Source organism: Pseudophryne corroboree, chromosome 3 (assembly GCF_028390025.1).
Source record: "Pseudophryne corroboree isolate aPseCor3 chromosome 3, aPseCor3.hap2, whole genome shotgun sequence".
NCBI lineage: Eukaryota > Metazoa > Chordata > Amphibia > Anura > Myobatrachidae > Pseudophryne > Pseudophryne corroboree.
In genome coordinates, this window is record NC_086446.1 from 9,907,959 (window position 1) to 9,926,998 (window position 19,040).

At 48.7% G+C, this 19,040-nt stretch overlaps 1 protein-coding gene across 1 annotated transcript in view; it reads left to right on the forward strand.

Annotated features, from left to right (window-relative positions):
- The first annotated feature begins 6,350 nt into the window (after positions 1-6,350).
- The window catches only part of LOC135057008 (oocyte zinc finger protein XlCOF22-like), a 162,970-nt gene continuing 150,280 nt past the window's right edge, over positions 6,351-19,040 (forward strand). Inside the window, exon 1 of the mRNA XM_063962866.1 lies at positions 6,351-6,426. The gene's annotated coding sequence lies outside the window, so the exon portion shown is untranslated. The remainder of the gene's footprint in view (positions 6,427-19,040) is intronic.

Below are 19,040 nucleotides of genomic sequence, written 5' to 3' on the forward strand. Positions count from 1 at the left end.
GGTCTGATAGGGGCCCTGCAGCGGGGAGTGCCCATGTTGCTGCTGATGGGAGTGATGATGCTACCTTCCACTCAGCCTCCTCGCAACATACCTGCTTGAAAACCAACAGCAGAGCAGGTAAAAACAACTCGGCAGGCGGGTGGTGTACAGTGGGGCAAGTACCTATGCATCTTTGCCAGTTACAGGACTCAGCGGGCCGCTACGCAGAGGCGACTTCAAAGTGGTCTTCACGAAGGGGACTGTACGAAGGTGAAGATCTCCAGGCTGCTGTTGCGGGGCAGCTGGACGGGAAGCCGGGGCTGGTCACAGAGGTGCTATCCTGCATGGGGGTCAGGGAGCGGACGATGGCAACTGCTGGCAGTGGTGATGGGTAGTCTCTTATGGCCCAAGGTACATTGTGGGAGCACGGACCAGTATAGTAGTGATGCTGTTCCATCTGCTCTGCTCTCCGTCCACCATGTGTCACCACTGTGAAATATAATCCCTGTGCAAGGTTTTTGAAGACAATAGGTTGAGAACATCCCCCAAATTCCCCCCAGAGTCTGAAGGCTGCAAGGACCTTGCAGATAGTAGGGGTCTATTTACTAAGCTTTGGAGAGTGGTAACTTACCAGCCAATCAGGTGCTAAATGCCATGTTACAGCTAGCATTTTTTTGCAGTCCAGCGATCAGATAGTCGCCGCATACAGGGGAGTGTATTTTAGCTGTGCAAGTGTGCGGTACATAAAAACTTTGTGCAGTTCACATCAGCCTGTCCAGGGCCGGAATTGATGTCAGACACCTTCCCTACGAACGCTTAGGCACGCCTGCGTTTTTCCAACCACTCCCAGAAAACGGTCAGTTGACACCCACAAACGCCTTTTTCCTGTCAGTCTCCTTGCGATCCGCTGTGCGAATGGATTCTTCGTAAAACCCATCGCACAGCAACGATCTGCTTTGTACCTGTACAACGCGCCTGCGCATTGCGGTGCATACGCATGCGCAGTTCTGACCTGATCACAGAGCTGCAAAAACCACTAGCGAGCAATCAGGTCTGAATTAGGCCCTGTGTTTGGAAAAATGACAGGAGCTGATTGGTTGATACTTTATCTTTCTCCACTATATCTCTCTATAAGGCTTAGTAAATAGACTTCTTAGTCACTAAGTTCTTCTCAAATTGAAGCCAGTTTGGTCCTTGTAGATAATGTGGTAAGGTGACTTTCAGTTATCTAAAACTTTTATAGCCTACATTTAGAAGTGAAATGGGACAACAGGAGGCTGGTAAGGTGGGGGCAGGTGAAAATGGTAAGTGATGTTCGTATGTGAACGAAGAAAGAATTATATGGGGCCAGAACTTTGTCTTCATAAAAGCTCCTAAGGACGTTTAGAATATTTTTTTCTCGCTCTGATGGAATATATCAAACTCATCATGTAAGGATACAGAGCCTGTCCTATCATTCTGCAAAAGGCTACACAGTAGTTTCCCATTCTTGTCAATCTGGTGGTGAAACAAGAACCTACCAGCGTGGAGATGTAGCGTAGATATATATGTCACCTATGTACTGCACTAATGAACCAAACTGCATCCTGCATTCCACATGTATGAATTTAGTACTGGTGGTGGGGAGTGTTTTCGTAGATTGGAGGTTTGTAATACACTTTAGACTGGGCCCATGGAAAATGCATAAAAAATGTAAAAATATCTCCCAGGAAGACCGTCTTGGCCACCTGCCAGAATAAACTCGGATCCATTAGGTGCTGGGGTGGAGTGGACAAAGAAATGCCATGCCTTGCATTTGTGTGTGAGAAGGCCAGGTTCCCAGGTAAAACACAACTGCATACCATTACTTGTTCTTCTGGTTGGCACAGATTGGGGTATGATCAGGCAAGCCAATAGGCCCTATGCCAGTATCATTTTGTCAGGAAGTCAATGAATCGGAATGATGGACATAATTAAATCTCAAAAGTTAATTATGAATGGAAGAAAGGAACGTAACGACCTCATCTAGAGGAACTCTGAGACACCAGCTGCCTAAAAAAGGTCCACAGCAGTGGAATGGGGAAAGGAGTCCATGGGAACTGTACAGCTGTTAGGCTCCACTGTAGCAGGCAGGCTTTGAACCCCATGTGGAGAATAGGCAGTCCCCAAGTGGCAGCTACTGTAGCTGTAGCCAAGATGTCGGCCAGTTGTGTACCAGATAATTGCTGCATATGTCAGCTTTGGTGAGGTGAAGGTTGAGGAGCTACTAGTTGTCCACATCAGATGGAAGTCGGCTGTGACAAACAAAGAGACCAGTCAGCAGCAGCAGGCACAAATCAGAGGGTAGGCCGCAGAGACAGAGCAGCCTAACCAAAGCCAGGGAGTGATGATGAAGGGGCTCAGTCCAAACCAAAGGGGCAGCAGTGGAAGTTACTGAGGCAGGTAAGCCAGCGGCAGAAATGGAAAAGGGGATTGATATCCTAGTAGCCAAATATCCATGCTTATGTTGGCCACAGGAAGTTCATGGTTAGTAGCCATCGATGTTCCTGGTTCGATGGAAATAGTTTTACTATTTGATGCTGGGATTGCAGTGTTTGCCACCATTGCCTGACAACTTCTGATGTTCACCTTCTACTGCAGACACCCAGAAGCGATGTTGTGTATGTGTGAAACTTCAAACTGGACTGCGCATGCGCAGTGTACAGACATTGGTGGTTTAACCATGGATCGCTACATATCATCGCAGAACAAGCTGCAATGGCAGCATTTCCACCACTATTGGGTGGCCATCCCTAACCTCCCGTCCTCCTCCACAGGCTCCCAAGCCTCGTCCCTTACCTGTATTGTTATAATACTTTTCTTACAGCAGCCAGTATTTATTGAGAGTGGTTACCCTAAGGAGCTGACTCAAGAATCTATAAAAAATTTTTTTTAATGTAAACTGAAAATAATTATCAGCAAAGGGCCTGATTGAGAGATGGACACAAAGATGATATATTCGTAGCTGATTGTTTATTGGCGGACTGCGCATACGTGTAACTCGCTGTGCGTGTTTCCAAATGGTCACAGAGAGGATTCTTTCACAAAGTGGTTGACAGCTAGGGACCGTTTGTGAGAGGCAACGGGGGTGTAACACCATCAATGTAGAAGTAGCATAACTGCTTAAGGGCGTGTCTGAGGCTTCGACTGCCATCTTTTATGCAGCTGCAATGTCTCCGCCATCTTATTTCCTATGGGCATCTTACAATGTAGCTGCTATTTTCCTTGTCTCTGCCATCTTACTTCCTGTAGCCATGCTGCAATGTCTCCACCATCTTACTTCCTCTGGGTATTCTGCAGTGTCTCCGCCATCTTATTTCCTGTGGCCATGCTGCAATGTCTCCGCCATCTTACTTCCTCTGGGTATTCTGCAGTGTCTCCGCCATCTTACATCCTGCAGGTATTCTGCAATGTCTCCCCCATCTTACTTCCTGCGGTTATTCTGCAATGTCTCCGCCATCTTATTTCCTGCGGGTATTCTGCATGTGTCTCCGCCATCTTACTTCCTGCGGGTATTCTGCAATGTCTCCGCCATCTTACTTCCTGCGGCCATGCTGCAACGTGTCCGCACCATCTTACTTCCTGGGGCTGCGCTGCAATATGCCCTCCATCTTACTTCCTGGGGCACGCTGCAATGTCCCTGCCATCTTACTTCCTGCGGCCGCAGTGTAATGTCTCCTCCATCTTACTTCCTGCGGCTGTGCTGCAATGTCTCTGATATCTTACTTTCTGTGGCCGTACCGCAATGTCTCCTCCATCTTACTTTCTATGGCCGCACTGAAATGTCCCCGCCATCTTATTTCCTGCGGCCGCACTGAAATGTCTCCTCCATCTTACTTCCTGCGGCCATGCTGCAATGTCTCCGATATCTTTTTTTTTGCAGCCGCATTGCAATGTCTTCTCCATCTTACTTCCTGCGGCTGTGCTGTAATGTCTCTGCCATCTTACTCTTTGCGGCAATGCTGCAATGTGTCCGCCATCTTACTTCCTTGGGCCCTCTGCAATATGCCCGCCATCTTACTTTCTGGGGGTGCGCTGCAATGTCCCAGCCATCTTACTTCCTGCGGGTATTCTGCAATATCTCTGCCATGTTACTTCCTGCGGCCATGCTGCAATGTGTCCGCCATTCTTACTATCTGCGGCTGCACTGCAATGTCTCTGCCATCTTACTCCCTGCGGCAACATACCCTCCAACTGTACCTTTTTAATAGGTACAGTACCTTTTTTATATGGTCTGTACCTATTTTCGGCTCTCCAAACTTCCATTGAAAGTATAGGAAAAGGGGCGTGGTCACGCCCCTTTACACGTGGCCACGCCCCTTTTTCTAATTTGTATCGATTTTTGTGTGTAAAATGTTGGAGAGTATGCGGCAATGCTGCAATGTATCCGCCATCTTACTTCCTTGGGCCCGCTGCAATATGCCCGCCATCTTACTTTCTGGGGGCGCACTGCAATGTCCCAGCCATCTTACTTCCTGCGGGTATTCTGCTATGCCTCTGCCATGTTACTTCCTGCGGCCATGCTGCAATGTCTCTGCCATCCTACTATCTGCGGCCGCACTGCAATGTCTCCTCCATTTTACTTCCTGCGGCCGTGCTACAGTGTGTCCGCCATCTTATTTCCTGGGGCTACACTGCACTGTCCCAGTCATCTTATTTTCTGCGGCCATGCTACAATGTCTCCGCCATCTTACTTCCTGGGGCTGCACTGCAATGTGTCCTCCATTTTACTTCCTGGGGGCGCACTGCAATGTCCCAGCCATCTTACTTCCTGCGGGTATTCTGCTATGCCTCTGCCATGTTACTTCCTGCGTCCATGCTGCAATGTCTCTGCCATCCTACTATCTGCAGCCGCACTGCAATGTCTCCTCCATTTTACTTCCTGCGGCCGTGCTACAGTGTGTCCGCCATCTTACTTCCTGGGGCTACACTGCACTGTCCCAGTCATCTTATTTTCTGCGGCCATGCTACAATGTCTCCGCCATCTTACTTCCTGGGGCTGCACTGCAATGTGTCCTCCATTTTACTTTCTGGGGCCACGATGCAATGTCCCCGCCATCTTACTTTCTGGGGGCGCACTGCAATGTTCCAGCCATATTACTTCCTGCGGGTATTCTGCAAATTCTCTGCCATGTTACTTCCTGCGGCTATGCTGCAATGTGTCCGCCATCTTACTTCCTGCTGGTTTTCTGCAATGTCTCTGCCAGGTTACTTCCTGCGCCCATGCTGCAATGTGTCCGCCATCTTACTTCCTGCGGCCGTGCTACAATGTCTCCCCCATCTTACTTCCTGGGGCTGCAATGCACTGTCCCAGCCATCTTATTTCCTGCGGCCATGCTACAATGTCTCTGCCATCTTACTTCCTGGAGCTGCGCTGCAATGTCCCCGCCATCTTACTTTCTGGGGGCGCGCTGCAATGTCCCATCCACCTTTCTGCCTGTGAGTATTCTGCAATGTCTCTGCCATGTTAATTCCTGCGGCCATACTGCAATGTGTCCTCCATCTTACTTTCTATGGCCGCACTGAAATGTCCCACTGGCCGCACTACAGTGTCTCCTCCATCTTACTTCCTGCGGCCGTGCTGCAATGTCTCTGCCATCTTACTCCCTGCAGCAATGCTGCAATGTGTCCGCCATTTTACTTCCTTGGGCCCGCTGCAATATGCCTGCCATCTTACTTTCAGGGGGGGGGGGGGTGCTGCAAGGTCACCTCTATATTACTTCCTGCGCCCGCGCTGCAATGTCTCCGGCATCTTACTTCCTGTGAACGTGCTACAATGTGTCTGCCATCATTGCTTCCTGTGGGTATCCTGCAATGTCTCCGCCATCTTACCTCCTACTGGTATCCTGAAATGTCCCTGCCTAGTTGGATTAGACACCGGACACGTGTAGTCAGCTGGATGAGCATTAGGAGGTGACATTACACATGAGAGAGAATAAATAAGATGATGGCGATGAGGATGTGATACATCCGCTTCCTAACTGCAATGTAACATCTCCTGGGTGATAAAGTGCAGTACTATATATGTATGCCCCTGTACTGTATACTGCGTGTCACACCTATACTGTAACATGTGAGGGTACCTGTACTATAACTGACACTACATTCTGTATATAAATAATATAATAACACTTTATATCCATTATCTACCATATATCACAGCGAGCTATGCACATAAGGAGTAATGTAATGACTCACTGAATTGGCTACACGTCTTATATATACCAGCAGCCATAACCAGGTGCCGCCAGGGGGCAGTCACACACTATAATGTTATCGGGAGCCAGACGCGGCCATTATCCTATAGCCACAGCTATGAGACCTATGAGTGACGTTCACGTCCGCTGCTAACGTGTGACGCGTAGTGGAGGCGGGGCCACAGAGGCCGACGCCGCCATTACAGTTTCTGACGCTCGGTGCGCACTGAAGGTAAAATGTCCAGTATTATTATATAGGGGAGAGGGGACTGTACAGTGATATATGAGGAGGAATAACACAGCTCCCGGCACACGCTGATATGTGGTATTATTATTATATAGGGGAGAGGGGACCGTACAGTGATATATGAGGGGAATAACACAGCTCCCGGCACACACTGATATGTGGTATTATTATTATTATTATTATATAGGGGAGAGGGGACCGTACAGTGATATATGAGGGGAATAACACAGCTCCCGGCACACACTGATATGTTGTATTATTATTATATAGGGGAGAGGGGACCGTACAGTGATATATGAGGGGAATAACACAGCTCCCGGCACACACTGATATGTGGTATTATTATATAGGGGAGAGGGGACTGTACAGTGATATATGGGGGGAATAACACAGCTCCCGGCACACGCTGATATGTGGTATTATTATTATTATATAGGGGAGAGGGGACCGTACAGTGATATATGGGGGGAATAACACAGCTCCCGGCACACGCTGATATGTGGTATTATTATTATTATATAGGGGAGAGGGGACCGTACAGTGATATATGAGGGGAATAACACAGCTTCCGGCACACGCTGATATGTGGTATTATTATTATATAGGGGAGAGGGGACTGTACAGTGATATATGAGGAGGAATAACACAGCTCCCGGCACACGCTGATATGTGGTATTATTATTATATAGGGGAGAGGGGACCGTACAGTGATATATGAGGGGAATAACACAGCTCCCGGCACACACTGATATGTGGTATTATTATTATTATTATTATATAGGGGAGAGGGGACCGTACAGTGATATATGAGGGGAATAACACAGCTCCCGGCACACACTGATATGTTGTATTATTATTATATAGGGGAGAGGGGACCGTACAGTGATATATGAGGGGAATAACACAGCTCCCGGCACACACTGATATGTGGTATTATTATATAGGGGAGAGGGGACTGTACAGTGATATATGGGGGGAATAACACAGCTCCCGGCACACGCTGATATGTGGTATTATTATTATTATATAGGGGAGAGGGGACCGTACAGTGATATATGGGGGGAATAACACAGCTCCCGGCACACGCTGATATGTGGTATTATTATTATTATATAGGGGAGAGGGGACCGTACAGTGATATATGAGGGGAATAACACAGCTTCCGGCACACGCTGATATGTGGTATTATTATTATATAGGGGAGAGGGGACTGTACAGTGATATATGAGGAGGAATAACACAGCTCCCGGCACACGCTGATATGTGGTATTATTATTATATAGGGGAGAGGGGACCGTACAGTGATATATGAGGGGAATAACACAGCTCCCGGCACACACTGATATGTGGTATTATTATTATTATATAGGGGAGAGGGGACCGTACAGTGATATATGAGGGGAATAACACAGCTCCCGGCACACACTGATATGTTGTATTATTATTATATAGGGGAGAGGGGACCGTACAGTGATATATGAGGGGAATAACACAGCTCCCGGCACACACTGATATGTGGTATTATTATATAGGGGAGAGGGGACCGTACAGTGATATATGGGGGGAATAACACAGCTCCCGGCACACGCTGATATGTGGTATTATTATTATTATATAGGGGAGAGGGGACCGTACAGTGATATATGAGGGGAATAACACAGCTTCCGGCACACGCTGATATGTGGTATTATTATTATATAGGGGAGAGGGGACAGTACAGTGATATATGAGGGGAATAACACAGCTCCCGGCACACGCTGATATGTGGTATTATTATTATTATATAGGGGAGAGGGGACCGTACAGTGATATATGAGGGGAATAACACAGCTCCCGGCACACACTGATATGTTGTATTATTATTATATAGGGGAGAGGGGACCGTACAGTGATATATGAGGGGAATAACACAGCTCCCGGCACACACTGATATGTGGTATTATTATATAGGGGAGAGGGGACCGTACAGTGATATATGGGGGGAATAACACAGCTCCCGGCACACGCTGATATGTGGTATTATTATTATTATATAGGGGAGAGGGGACCGTACAGTGATATATGAGGGGAATAACACAGCTTCCGGCACACGCTGATATGTGGTATTATTATTATATAGGGGAGAGGGGACAGTACAGTGATATACGAGGGGGAATAACATAGCTCCCGGCACACGCTGATATGTGGTATTATTATTATATAGGGGAGAGGGGACCGTACAGTGATATATGAGGGGAATAACACAGCCTCCAGCACACGCTGATATGTGGTATTATTATATAAGGGAGAGGGGACCGTACAGTGACATACGAGGGGGAATAACACAGCTCCCAGCACACGCTGATATGTGGTATTATTATTATATAGGGGAGAGGGGACCGTACAGTGATATATGAGGAGGAATAACACAGCTTCCGGCACACGCTGATATGTGGTATTATTATTATATAGGGGAGAGGGGACAGTACAATGATATATGGGGGGAATAACACAGCTCCCGGCACACACTGATATGTGGTATTATTATTTCTCTAAACGTCCTAGTGGATGCTGGGGACTCCGTCAGGACCATGGGGATTAGCGGCTCCGCAGGAGACAGGGCACAAAAATAAAGCTTTAGGATCAGGTGGTGTGCACTGGCTCCTCCCCCTATGACCCTCCTCCAAGCCTTAGTTAGGTTTTTGTGCCCGTCCGAGCAGGGTGCAATCTAGGTGGCTCTCTTAAGGAGCTGCTTAGAAAAAGTTTTAGGTTTTTTATTTTCAGTGAGTCCTGCTGGCAACAGGCTCACTGCATCGAGGGACTTAGGGGAGAGAAGTTCAACTCACCTGCGTGCAGGATGGATTGGCTTCTTAGGCTACTGGACACCATTAGCTCCAGAGGGAGTCGGAACACAGGTCTCACCCTGGGGTTCGTCCCGGAGCCGCGCCGCCGACCCCCCTTGCAGATGCTGAAGATTGAAGGTCCAGAAACCGGCGGCAGAAGGCTTTTCAGTCTTCATGAAGGTAGCGCACAGCACTGCAGCTGTGCGCCATTGTTGTCACACACTTCACACCATTAGGTCACGGAGGGTGCAGGGCGCTGCTGGGGGCGCCCTGGGCAGCAATGTATAATACTTTTTATGGCTAAAAAATACATCACATATAGCCCTTGAGGCTATATGGATGTATTTAACCCCTGCCAGATATCTCAAACTCCGGGAGAAAAGCCCGCCGGAATAGGGGGCGGGGCTTATTCTCCTCAGCACACAGCGCCATTTTCCTGCTCAGCTCCGCTGTGAGGAAGGCTCCCAGGACTCTCCCCTGCACTGCACTACAGAAACAGGGTAAAACAGAGAGGGGGGGCACTTTTTTTGGCGATATTTTATATATTTAAGCTGCTATAAGGATACAACACTTATATAAGGTTGTTCCCATATATATTATAGCGCTTGGGTGTGTGCTGGCAAACTCTCCCTCTGTCTCCCCAAAGGGCTAGTGGGGTCCTGTCTTCAATAGAGCATTCCCTGTGTGTCTGCTGTGTGTTGGTACGTGTGTGTCGACATGTATGAGGACGATGTTGGTGTGGAGGCAGAGCAATTGCCGATAATGGTGATGTCACCCCCCAGGGAGTCGACACCGGAATGGATGGCTTTGTTTATGGAATTACGTGATAATGTCAGCACATTACAAAAATCAGTTGACGACATGAGACGGCCGGAAAACCAGTTGGTACCTGCCCAGGCGTCTCAGACACCGTCAGGGGCTGTAAAACGCCCTTTACCTCAGTCGGTCGACACAGACCCAGACACGGACACTGAATCTAGTGTCGACGGTGATGAAACAAACGTATTTTCAAGTAGGGCCACATGTTATATGATCACGGCAATGAAGGAGGCTTTGCATATCTCTGATACTGCAAGTACCACAAAAAGGGGTATTATGTGGGGGGTGAAAAAACTACCTGTAGTTTTTCCTGAATCAGAGGAATTGAATGATGTATGTGATGAAGCGTGGGTTAACCCAGATAGAAAAGTGCTAATTTCAAAAAAGTTATTGGCATTATACCCTATCCCGCCAGAGGTTAGGGCGCGCTGGGAAACACCCCCTAAGGTGGATAAGGCGCTCACACGCTTATCAAAACAAGTGGCGTTACCGTCTCCTGATACGGCCGCCCTCAAGGATCCAGCTGATAGGAGGCTGGAAACTACCCTAAAAAGTATATACACACATACTGGTGTTATACTGCGACCAGCCATCGCCTCAGCCTGGATGTGCAGTGCTGGGGTGATCTGGTCGGATTCCCTGACTGAAAATATTGATACCCTGGATAGGGACAGTATTTTACAGACTTTAGAGCAATTAAAGGATGCTTTTCTTTATATGCGAGATGCTCAGAGGGATATTTGCACTCTGGCATCGAGAGTAAGTGCGATGTCCATATCTGCCAGAAGAAGTTTATGGACACGACAGTGGTCAGGTGATGCGGATTCCAAACGGCATATGGAAGTATTGCCGTATAAAGGGGAGGAATTATTTGGCGTCGGTCTATCGGATCTGGTGGCCACGGCAACGGCCGGGAGATCCACCTTTTTACCTCAGACCCCCTCCCAACAGAAAAAGACACCGTCTTTTCAGCCGCAGTCCTTTCGGTCCTATAAGAACAAGCGGGCAAAAGGACAGTCATATCTGCCCCGAGGCAGAGAAAAGGGTAAGAGAGGGCAGCAAGCAGCTCCTTCCCAGGAACAGAAGCCCTCCGCGGGTTCTGCAAAGCCCTCAGCATGACGCTGGGGCTTTACAAGCAGACTCAGAAACGGTGGGGGGTCGACTCAAGAATTTCAGCGCGCAGTGGGCTTGCTCACAGGTGGACCCCTGGATCCTGCAGATAATATCTCAGGGTTACAGGTTGGAATTCGAGAAGTCTCCCCCTCGCCGGTTCCTAAAGTCTGCTCTGCCAACGTCTCCCTCAGACAGGGCGACGGTATTGGAAGCCATTCACAAGCTGTATTCTCAGCAGGTGATAGTCAAGGTACCCCTCCTACAACAGGGAAAGGGGTATTATTCCACACTATTTGTGGTACCGAAGCCGGACGGCTCGGTAAGACCTTTCTCTGACGTCCTAGTGGATGCTGGGACTCCGTAAGGACCATGGGGAATAGCGGCTCCGCAGGAGACAGGGCACAAAATAAAAGCTTAAGGATCAGGTGGTGTGCACTGGCTCCTCCCCCTATGACCCTCCTCCAAGCCTCAGTTAGATTTTTGTGCCCGGCCGAGAAGGGTGCAATCTAGGTGGCTCTCCTGAGCTGCTTAGAATAAAAGTTTAGTTAGGTTTTTTTATTTTCAGTGAGTCCTGCTGGCAACAGGCTCACTGCATCGTGGGACTAAGGGGAGAAGAAACGGACTCACCTGAGTGCAGAGTGGATCGGGTTTCTTAGGCTACTGGACACTAGCTCCAGAGGGACGATCACAGGTTCAGCCTGGATGGGTCACCGGAGCCGCGCCGCCGTCCCCCTTACAGAGCCAGAAGAGACGAAGAGGTCCGGTGAAATCGGCGGCAGAAGACATCCTGTCTTCAGACTAAGGTAGCGCACAGCACCGCAGCTGTGCGCCATTGCTCTCAGCACACTTCACACTCCGGTCACTGAGGGTGCAGGGCGCTGGGGGGGGAGCGCCCTGAGACGCAATATAACAGAATACCTTAGGTGGCAAAACAGAATACATCACATATAGCTCCTGGGCTATATGGATGTATTTTAATCCCCTGCCATTTTACACAAAAAAGCGGGAGATAAGGACGTCGTGAAGGGGCGGAGCCTATCTCCTCAGCACACAAGCGCCATTTTCCCTCACAGCTCCGCTGGAAGGACGGCTCCCTGACTCTCCCCTGCAGTCCTGCTTCAGAATCAGGGTAAAAAAGAGAAGGGGGGGCACGTTTGGCAGCAAATAAATATATTAACAGCAGCTATAAGGGAGTAACACTTATATAAGGTTATCCCTGTATATATATATAGCGCTGGGTGTGTGCTGGCAGACTCTCCCTCTGTCTCTCCAAAGGGCTAAGTGGGGTCCTGTCCTCTATCAGAGCATTCCCGGTGTGTGTGCTGTGTGTCGGTACGCGTGTGTCGACATGTATGAGGAGGAAAATTATGTGGAGGCGGAGCAGTTGCCTGTGTTGGTGATGTCACCCCCTAGGGAGTCGACACCTGACTGGATGATTGTATTTAAACAATTAAGTGATAATGTCAGCAATTTGCAAAAAACTGTTGACGACATGAGACAGCCGGCAAATCAATTAGTGCCTGTCCAGGCGTCTCAGACACAGTCAGGGGCGCTAAAACGCCCGTTACCACAGTGGGTCGACACAGACCCTGACACAGATACTGAGTCTAGTGTCGACGGTGACGAGACAAACGTAATGTCCAGTAGGGCCACACGTTACATGATCACGGCAATGAAAGAGGCATTGAACCTTTCTCTATCGTCCTAGTGGATGCTGGGGTTCCTGAAAGGACCATGGGGAATAGCGGCTCCGCAGGAGACAGGGCACAAAAGTAAAGCTTTTCCGATCAGGTGGTGTGCACTGGCTCCTCCCCCTATGACCCTCCTCCAGACTCCAGTTAGATTTTTGTGCCCGGCCGAGAAGGGTGCAATTCTAGGTGGCTCTCCTAAAGAGCTGCTTAGAGAGTTTAGCTTAGGTTTTTTATTTTACAGTGAGTCCTGCTGGCAACAGGATCACTGCAACGAGGGACTGAGGGGAGAAGAAGTGAACTCACCTGCGTGCAGGATGGATTGGCTTCTTGGCTACTGGACATCAGCTCCAGAGGGACGATCACAGGTACAGCCTGGATGGTCACCGGAGCCGCGCCGCCGGCCCCCTTGCAGATGCTGAAGTTAGAAGAGGTCCAGAATCGGCGGCTGAAGACTCTGACAGTCTTCTAAAGGTAGCGCACAGCACTGCAGCTGTGCGCCATTTTCCTCTCAGCACACTTCACACGCTGTCACTGAGGGTGCAGGGCGCTGGGGGGGGGCGCCCTGGGAGGCAAATGTAAACCTATATACTGGCTAAAAATACCTCACATATAGCCCCCAGAGGCTATATGGAGATATTTAACCCCTGCCAAACTTCACTAAAAGCGGGAGACGAGCCCGCCGGAAAAGGGGCGGGGCCTATCTCCTCAGCACACAGCGCCATTTTTTCTCTCACAGAAAGGCTGGAGAGAAGGCTCCCAGGCTCTCCCCTGCACTGCACTACAGAAACAGGGTTTAAACAGAGAGGGGGGCACTAATTGGCGATATAAATATATATATAAAGATGCTATTAGGGAGAAACACTTATATAAGGTTGTCCCTATGTAATTATAGCGTTTTTTGGTGTGTGCTGGCAAACTCTCCCTCTGTCTCTCCAAAGGGCTAGTGGGGTCCTGTCCTCTGTCAGAGCATTCCAGGTGTGTGTGCTGTGTGTCGGTACGTGTGTGTCGACATGTATGAGGACGATGTTGGAGGAGGCGGAGAAATTGCCTGTAATGGTGATGTCACTCTCTAGGGAGTCGACACCGGAATGGATGGCTTATTTAGGGAATTACGTGAAAATGTCAACACGCTGCATTGTCGGTTGACGACATGAGACGGCCGACAAACAATTAGTACCGGTCCAGGCGTCTCAGAAACACCGTCAGGGGTTTTTAAAAAAACCGCCCATTTACCTCAGTCGGTCGACACAGACACGGACACTGAATCCAGTGTCGACGGTGAATAAACAAACGTATTCCTCATTAGGGCCACACGTTAAGGGCAATGAAGGAGGTGTTACATATTTCTGATACTACAAGTACCACAAAAAAGGGTATTATGTGGGAGTGAAAAAACTACCTGTAGTTTTTCCTGAATCAGATAAAATAAAATGAAGTGTGTGATGATGCGTGGGTTTACCCCGATAGCAAATATTGGCGTTATACCCTTTCCCGCCAGAAGTTAGGGCGCGTTGGGAAACACCCCTTAGGGTGGATAAGGCGCTCACACGCTTATCAAGTGGCGTTACCGTCTCCAGATACGGCCGCCCTCAAGGAGCCAGCTGATAGGCAGCTGGAAAAATATCCTAAAAAGTATATACACACATACGGTGGTTATACTGCGACCAGCGATCGCCATCAGCCTGGAGATGCAGTGCTGGGTTGGCTTGGTCGAATTCCCTGACTAAAAATGTTTTATTGATATAGAGCATTTAATAGGATGCATTCTATATATATGCATGCGAGATGCACAGAGGGATATTTGCACTCTGGCATCAAGATAAGTGCGTTGTCCATATCTCCCAGAAGATGTCATGGACACGACAGTGGTCAGGTGATACAGATCCCATACGGCACATGGAAGTATTGCCGTATAAAGGGAAGGAGTTATTTGGGGTCGGTCCATCGGACCTGGGGGCCACGGCTACAGCTGGGAAATCCAACCTTTTTACCCCAAGTTACATCTCAGCAGAAAAAGACACTGTCTTTTCAGCCTCAATCCTTCCGTTTCCCATGTGGGCAAGCGGGCAAAAGGCCAGTCATATCTGCCCAGACATAGAGGAAAGGGAAGTAGACTGCAGCAGGCAGCCCCTTCCCAGGAAAAGAAGCCCTCCACCGCGTCTGCCAAGTCCTCAGCGTGACGCTGGGGCCGTGCAAGCGGACTCAGGTGAGGTGGGGGGTTAGTCTCAAGAGTCTCAGCGCGCAGTGGGATCACTCGCAAGTTGACCCCTAGATCGTACAAGTATTATCCCAGGGGTACAGATTGGAGAGTCGAGACATTTTTTCCTCGCAGGTTCCTGAAGCCTGCTTTACCAACGGCTCCCTCCGACAGGGAGGCAGTATTGGGAAAAAATTCACAAGCTGTATTTCCAGCAGGTGATAATCAAAGTACCCCTCCTACAACAAGGAAAAGGGTATTAGTCTTCCACACTATATTGTGGTACTGAAGCCAGACGGCTTGGTGAGACATAGTCTAAATCTGAAATCTTTGAACACTTACATAAAAAGGTTCAAATCAAGATGGAGTCACTCAGAGCAGTGATAGAGAACCGGAAAAAAGGGGACTATATGGTGTCCCTGGACATCAAGGATTACCTCCATGTCCAAATTTGCCCTTCTCAACAAGGGTACCTCTGGTTCGTGATACAGAACTGTCAATATCAGTTTCAGACGCTGCCGTTGAATTATCCACGGCACCCCGGGCCTTTACCAAGGTAATGGCCGAAAAGATGATTCTTAAAAGAAGAAAGGCATCTTAATTATCCCTTACTTGGACGATATCCTGAAAGGGGCAAGTTTCCAGAGAACAGTTGGAGGTCGGAAAAGAACTATCTAAAGTAGTTCTACGACAGCACGAGTGGATTCTAAATATTCCAAAAATCGCAGCTGTTTTCCGATGATACGTCTGCTGTTCCTAGGAATGATTCTGGGCATAGTCCAGAAAGAGGTATTTCTCCTGGAGGGGAAAGCCAGGGAGTTATCCGACCTAGTCAGAAACCTCCTAAAACCAGGCCAAGTATCAGTGCATCAATGCACAGGAGTCCTGGGAAAAATGGTGGCTTCTTACGAAGCGATTCCATTCGGCAGATCTCACGCAAAAACTTTTCAGGGGGATTTGCGGGACGAATGGTCCGGATCGCATCTTCAGATGCATCAGCGGATAACCCTGTCTCCAAGGACAAGGGTGTCTCTTCTGTGGGGGCTGCAGAGTGCTCATCTTCTAGAGGGCAGCACGTTCAGCATTCAGGACTGTGTTCTGGTGACCACGGATGCCAGTCTGAGAGGCTGGGGAACAGTCACACAGGGAAGAAATTTCCAAGGAAGTGTGGTCAAGTCTGGAGATTTCTCTCCACATGAATATACTGGAGCTAAGGGCAATTTACGATGCTCTGAGCCTAGGAAGACCTCTGCTTCAAAGTCAACCGGTGCTGATCCAGTAGGACATCATCATGGCAGTCGCCCACGTAAACAGACGGGGCGGCACAAGAAGCAGGAGGGCAATGACAGCAAGGATTCTTCGCTGGGCGAAAAATCATGTGATAACACTGTCAGCAGTGTTCATTCCGGGAGTGGACAACTAGGAAGATTTCCTCAGCATGAATGAATTCCACCCGGAAAAGTGGGAACTTCATCTGGAAGTTTCCACATGTTTGTAAACCGTTGGGAAAGACCAAAGGTGGTTATGATGGCGTCCCACATGAAGCGCCAGGTCTAGAGACCCTCAGGCAATAGCTGGGACGCTCTGGTAACACCGTGGGTGTACCAGTCGGTGTATGTGTTCCCTCCTCTGCCTTTCATACCCAGTGTATGGAGAATGATAGGAAGGAGAGGAGTAAGAACTATACTCGTGGCTCCGGTTTGGCCAAGAAGAACTTGGTACCCGGAACTTCAAGAGATACTAGAAAGGATCTTGATTCAGCAAGAATCATGTCTGTTCCATGACTTACCGCAGCCGCGTTGACGGGTGAACGCCGGATCCTAAGGGAAAAAGGCATTCCGGAAGAGGTCATCCCTACCCTGGTCAGAGCCAGGAAGGAGGTGACCGCACAACATTATCACTGCTTAGGTGAAAATGTGTTCCATGGTGTGAGGCCAGGAAGGCTCCACGGAAGAATTTCAACTAGGTTAATTCCTACATTTCCTGCAAACAGGAGTGTATATGGGTCTCAAATTGGGGTCCATTAAGGTTCAAATTTCGACCGGTCGATTTTCTTCCAGAAAGAAATTGGCTTCAGTTCCTGAAGTCCAGAAGTTGTTAAGGGAGTACTGCATATACAACCCCCTTTTGATGTCTCCAGTGGCACTGGGCGATCTCAACGTAGTTTGGGATTCCTAAAATCACATTGGTTTAAACAACTCAAATCTGTGGATTTGATATATCTCACATGGAAAGCGACCATGCTGTTGGTCCTGGCCTCGGCCAGGCGAGTGTCAGAATTGGCGGCTTTATCTCACAAAGCCATATCTGATTGTCCATTTCGGACAGAGCAAAGCTGTGGACTCGTCCCCAGTTTCTCCCTAAGGTGGTGTCAGCGTTTCACCTGAACCAGCTTATTGTGGTACCTGCGGCTACTAGGGACTTGGAGGACTCCAAGTTGCTGGATGTTGTCAGGGCCCTGAAAATATAGTTTCCAGGTCGGCTGGAGTCAGGAAATCTGACTTGCTGTTTATCCTGTATGCACCCAACAAGCTGGGTGCTCCTGCTTCTAAGCAGACTATTGCTCGTTGGATTTGTAGTACAATTCAGCTTGCACATTCTGTGGCAGGCTTGCCACAGCAAAAAATATGTAAATGCCCATTCCACAAGGAAGGTGGGCTCATCTTGGGCGGCTGCCCGAGGGGTCTCGGCATTACAACTCTGCCGAGCAGCTACGTGGTCGGGGGAGAACACGTTTGTAAAATTCTACAAATTTGATACCCTGGCAAAAAGAGGACCTGGAGTTCTCTCATTCGGTGCTGCAGAGTCATCCGCACTCTCCCGCCCGTTTGGGAGCTTTGGTATAATCCCCATGGTCCTTTCAGGAACCCCAGCATCCACTAGGACGATAGAGAAAATAAGAATTTACTTACCGATAATTCTATTTCTCGGAGTCCGTAGTGGATGCTGGGCGCCCATCCCAAGTGCGGATTATTCTGCAATACTTGTACATAGTTATTGTTACAAAAATCGGGTTATTGTTGTAGGAAGCCGTCTTTCAGAGGCTCCTTTTGTTATCATACTGTTAACTGGGTTTAGATCACAAGTTGTACGGTGTGATTGGTGTGGCTGGTATGAGTCTTACCCGGGATTCAAAATTCCTCCCTTATTGTGTACGCTCGTCCGGGCACAGTACCTAACTGGAGTCTGGAGGAGGGTCATAGGGGGAGGAGCCAGTGCACACCACCTGATCGGAAAAGCTTTACTTTTGTGCCCTGTCTCCTGCGGAGCCGCTATTCCCCATGGTCCTTTCAGGAACCCCAGCATCCACTACGGACTCCGAGAAATAGAATTATCGGTAAGTAAATTCTTATTTTCTGACACTACAAGTACCACAAAGAAGGGTATTATGTGGGGTGAGAAAAAACTACCAATATTTTTTCATGAGTCAGAGGAAATAAATGAGGTGTGTGAAAAAGCGTGGGTTTCCCCCGATAAAAAACAGCTAATTTCTAAAAAATTATTAGCATTATATCCTTTCCCGCCAGAGGTTAGGGCGCGTTGGGAAACACCCCCTAGGGTGGATAAGGCGCTCACACGTTTATCAAAACAAGTAGCGTTACCGTCTCCTGATACGGCTACCCTCAAAGAACCAGCTGATAGAAGGCTGAAAAATATCCTAAAAAGTATATACACACATACTGGTGTTATACTGCGACCAGCAATCGCCTCAGCCTGGATGTGCAGTGCTGGAGTCGCATGGTCGGATTCCCTGACCGAGAATATTGATACCCTGGATAGGGACAATATTTTGTTAACTATAGAACATTTAAAGGATGCATTACTATATATGCGTGATGCACAGAGGGATATTTGCACCCTGGCATCAAGAGTAAGTGCTATGTCCATCTCTGCCAGAAGAGCGTTATGGACGCGACAGTGGTCAGGGGATGCGGATTCCAAACGGCACATGGAAGT